This window comes from Octopus bimaculoides, chromosome 15, assembly GCF_001194135.2.
Source record: "Octopus bimaculoides isolate UCB-OBI-ISO-001 chromosome 15, ASM119413v2, whole genome shotgun sequence".
In the NCBI taxonomy this organism is placed as follows: Eukaryota; Metazoa; Mollusca; class Cephalopoda; order Octopoda; family Octopodidae; genus Octopus; species Octopus bimaculoides.
In genome coordinates, this window is record NC_068995.1 from 32,355,763 (window position 1) to 32,360,795 (window position 5,033).

Consider the following 5,033-nt stretch of genomic DNA (forward strand, 5'->3'; position numbering starts at 1 on the left):
TATGTATGTATGTATGTATGTATGTATGTATGTATGTATGTTTGTACAGTACCAGACAAAAGTTTTCGGCCACTTTAAAGTCTTGAAAATTTCTACTAATTGCCAACTTAAGTGGATGTTTTGCATTGTGCTTTTTAGAGGTGAAACATTGGCCGTGCTTGAGTTATTTCCATACCCAATCAATATATTTTGTAGTAGGGGTTCTGAATGAGAGGGGAAGATGCGAGACGACCACCAAAAATGGCCGTGCAAAAGTTTTTGGTCACCTCACATAGACCAATCAAGATACAGTGTTTTAAAACAGAAAAACGTCTATAATGAAAATTTATTACATAATGTTCATTTCAAGAAGTTACTGTACATTGTTAATATTTCGTGTGGCTTCCCTTAGCTTGAATAATTGCTTCATTGCGCCTGGGAAGAGATGCGTACAAGTCCTTCACCATCTTGGAAGGATCATTGTCAATCATGGTCTGAATCTCACCAACAAATTCAGGAATTCTTTTCTTACCAGCACGATCGGAGTGAGTTTTCCTAGCTGCTGTACCTTCGTAATCACCATTAGACTCGTCCAACTCCTTCCGAATCTTCTGCACTATCCTCAGATTGACACCCAAACACTCTGAAATGTTCGTATTGGAACTTCAGGCGCGAATGCCAAGCAGTACAGTATGTCGTTTCCAAATTTCTGGCAGAGTGAATTGCGTCAAAGTGCTATTTTTCTTATACACGGTGCCCAACTGACCCTACTATACTGTGTAATCGACAAAATCAAGAACAAGCACGTGCGCGAAATTAAAACAATAAAATGGCTACAATTTACCATCACACCCTGTATGTATGCATATACATACATACATACATAGGACTATTGTAGAAATATACTTGCCCATGATGCCACGCAGCGGGACTGAACTCGGAACCATGTGGTTTGGAAACAATCGTCTTACCACACATCCTCGCCTGTGTCCATGCATTTCTCACTCAGACATCGACATATACATTACCACCAATTCAACCTTAGTAGTTACTTTTGTAAGCCTGGCACATGTTCTACATCCGTTTCCTTTGCCGAACCGCTAAGTTACGGGGACGTAAACACACCAACACCGGTTGTCAAGCGGTGGTGTGAGACAAACGCAGAGACAAAGACACGGACACACCCACACACACACACACACACACACACTCACATAACAAACGTCTTTCAGTTTCCGTGTACCAAATCTACTCACAAGGCTTTCGTCGGCCCGAGGCTATAGCAGAAGAGACTTGCCCTCGGTGTCACGCAGTGGGACGGAACCCGGAACCATGTGGTTGAGAAACAAAGTTCTTACCACGCAGCCACGCTTGCGCCTGTTGTCTGTTATAATTGTTGTTGTTGTTGTCGTTGTTGTTGTTCCTGTTTTATATCCGTTTAACCATGTGAACATGGGTGGTGATGGTGCTGGTGGGGTCTTCGTTGGAATTAACAGCTCAGCCGTAAAGTGGGACTGAAACAGATGATAGTCAGTCATGCATTTACAACACAATGGCAAGAGCAGCAGCACCAGTGACTTGAACTTTTGACCATGTGATCAGCATCCAAACACAGTGGCTATTTTACTGTATTTGGCTTCGTGTCCCAAAGGAAATTAATACTGGTGCTCTTCGAACGGAATGGCAAAATGAGTACATACACAAATAAATAAATAAATTGTTTTAAAGTTGAATATATGAAGAACTATTGTTTGCCATGTCTTTTTTAGTAATCATAAATCATGTATAACGAAATTATAACGTTTTGCAGTCATTCAAGCAATAATAATACGGATTTTCTAAAATTTTAAATTACATTTTAAGATCTACGACATCTATATGTCTCTTGTAGCTCACCAATTTGAGAATTACTGCCTTAACCTGATGGCAATGAAACAGTGGATCCATTATAGGGCTAAAGAGACAGTCACATTTTAACATGGCGTGTTCGTAAATACCAGGTGAGCAAGACATCCTGCTTTCATCATAAAATTATTTTGTATCTTTAAAAGGTTATTCGCTGCTTCTCTCAGAAATTACATGACAATAATGGAAATATCTCAAGAAATATAAATTAATATGCAAAATATGCGCCATAATAATGGTTTCAAATTTTGACACAAAGCCAGCGAGTTCTGGGGAGGGAAAAGTCAATTACATCGACACCAATATTCAACTGGTACTTATTTTATCGACCCCGAAAGGATGAAAGGCAAAGATACCTCGGTGGAATTTGAACATAGAACGTAAAAACAGACGAAATACCGCTAAACATTTCACTCGGCTTGCTAACGATTCTGCCAGTTCGCCGCCTTAGTATGCACCGTAATAACAGTTTCCAACAACAGTTTAAGGCCTGTAATATGTTTCTTTCCTCCCCTTCTCTTCTATTCTCTAGTTCTTTGTATGAAAGCAGACCCACAAGATACTCTTCCTATCACAGCTATAACAACAGGATGTGTGGCCTGCACAGTCAGCCTTAAACTCTTCGTTTCTGCGTAGCTATAGAAAATCTCTATAATCCTGAAGCCTCATAAAGTTGCTCTTTCAACCACACGTCGTTCGTTGCTATTTCCGTACTCACAATCCACTGAGATTACACTAAAAAAGGGTGGGGAAATGAACCAGAAATCAACAACGCCCCTAAATGTCACTTTATGCACTGCTGTGCTGCCCCGCTAAACTGCTGCACAAGCGGTTAAGTGTGAATCAGCCTGCTTATAGGTTTCTTCTTCTGAACTGAAAAACAAACAGCTTCTACCTTATATATTACCTCATTCAATGGGCTCGGTTTCACGTCAATGAATGCTTGTTTTAATTGTCTTGTAAATTATCCCCGACCCTCGTTTTCGTGTATCAAAAGTACTTTAATGCTTTCCTTACCCACGGATGGATAAAGTGTTTGGATAAGAAAGAGAGTTTCGTTACAAACCCTTCCGCATATTTTTGCTATGACAGGGCTAAATCTTAAATCACTTTAATTGCTGAAGCGCCTCCAACTGCGTGTTTGCTGCTAATATTGTCGCTACGTTACCTCTGCCACCGATGCTGCTTGTGGTTGTTGCTGTTTACATTTAGGGTTCGTGTATTGAAGTCAATATCAACACCATTATTTGCCAGAATGTTTTGTTTTTTTTTTTACTCTTGTGTGCTTTGTCAGTTTGATATTGCTAACTATTTTCTGTTTGGTTGTTTTCACGTTGAAAATTTGTTAAATTTCACGGGTTTCTAATTGGTGAGTGTGTTGTACTTCTTTTTTATATTATGGCAGACATCATTATGGCGGCTACTCCAATACAAGAATCTATGTTGAATTGAGAATAAGCGAAATTGTGGCAATCAAGGCAGCATTGAACAAGTCTGACATATGGCAAATGAACTTGTAGGGCGAACCACCCAATCCTAATGATTTTCACCTCGTACAGCAGCTCAGCACGTCTGCAACTTCGTCCGCCGAAATCAGTTTTCCGCAGTACTCTGCCTCTCTTCTTGAGAATAGCAGCAAACCATCGAGGTATTCTTGAGAATAGCGGTAAACCGTCATATTGACAACAGCTTGGTAGAGTTCTGCTGGAAAACTGCACCCCTTCTTTTGGAATCGGAGACAACGCACCTGTTGCGGTCCGTCATATACAATATTCTGGTTTTGTTGATAGCTATACAGGACAGAAGTTTGTGACCTGTGTAGCCGACTTTCAGAAACTCTACACAACATACGTTAGTCTTATCTGCTAGCCTAGCAAAGATTTTTATCTAAATACAACCTGGATGACCCGCTGCATCTATACCAAATCTAAATTGGCGCATTCGGGAAATCAAGGTGAAACATGCCAGACTGGAAGCGCTTAGGAAGGTTTGCGAGGCTTTTTGTATTCCCTTCTATCGGCTACGCATACACAATCCTTGTTAAATATATATATATATATTAGCGACTCTCCACTTAAACGTGGATGTACTGTTAGAAAAAAATTATACCATGAGAGAAACACTCATATTAGCTTTTGGTGGCTTCGGCGCTGGAAATGGCGGGGATTTGTCTCCCTGCTAGCGATATAAACAAGAGAGCATTTTGCATCAAAAGCCAATATGAGTATTTTTCTCATGGTAACTACCGCTGTATAGTTTGTTCAAACAAAACATCCACGTTTAAGTGGGGATAAATATTACAATCCCTATTTGTATCCAAATGCCATTCTAATTGCCGGCTACGACTAATGAGCAAGGTATTGCTAGGAATGTCTCTAGACGTTTACAGAAATCAGACCTGTCCAATCCAGTCGATGAATAAACGGTTACTAATATGATGGCCCTGCCCTCACACTTTGTGCTGTTCATGTCCAAGAATCGTGAGTCATCAACCGGATCTAGAACTGTATTTATCTCCAGAACCAGAGCTTTTCAAAACAACATCGCTATGCCACTCGATCTGGGTTAACCGAGAAGTGTAAGCCTCATATGTCAAACGATTTGGTCTCGGTGATCTTGATCCTGCAAATGGTTAGCACTTGAGGTCGTAGTAGTAGTAGTAGTAGTAGTAGTAGTAGTAGTAGTAGTAGTAGTAGTAGTAGTAGAAGGAGGAGGAGGAGGAGGTGGAGTAGAACACACTCTCTTCAGGTAATTTGCAACATGTGCTAAACTTAGGATACTGCAGTTTTTTCTTTCTTTCCTTCTTTCTGTCTTCTTTCTTTTTTTCTTGTATGCAGGTATGTAAATATATACTTTTATTCTTTTACTTGTTTCAGTCATTTGACTGCGGATATGCTGGAGCACCGCCTTTTAGTCGAACAAATCGACTTATTTTTAGTAAGCCTAGTACTTATTCTATCGGTCTTTTTTGCCGGGCTGCTAGATAACAGGGACGTTGATGCACCAACATCGGTTGTCAAGCGATGGTGGTGGGACAAACACAGACACACAAATACATACATACACACACATACACGCGCACTTATATATATACATGTGACGGGCTTCTTTCTGTTTCCATCTACCAAATCCACTCATAAGGCTTTAGT

At 40.3% G+C, this 5,033-nt stretch overlaps 1 protein-coding gene across 5 annotated transcripts in view; it reads left to right on the forward strand.

Annotated features, from left to right (window-relative positions):
• LOC128249505 (uncharacterized) overlaps positions 1-5,033 on the forward strand; it is a 43,983-nt gene that overhangs the window by 24,310 nt on the left and 14,640 nt on the right. The window contains exons 3-4 of one of the 5 annotated variants that reach the window (XR_008265616.1): positions 1,871-1,979; positions 4,761-4,821. The exons of 1 other annotated variant lie outside the window; for it this stretch is intronic. The gene's annotated coding sequence lies outside the window, so the exon portion shown is untranslated. Of the gene's footprint in view, positions 1-1,870; positions 1,980-2,416; positions 2,515-3,289; positions 3,866-4,760; positions 4,822-5,033 lie in introns of those variants that run through there. 3 more of the 5 variants (XR_008265618.1, XR_008265619.1, XR_008265617.1) reach the window with 3 other exon arrangements.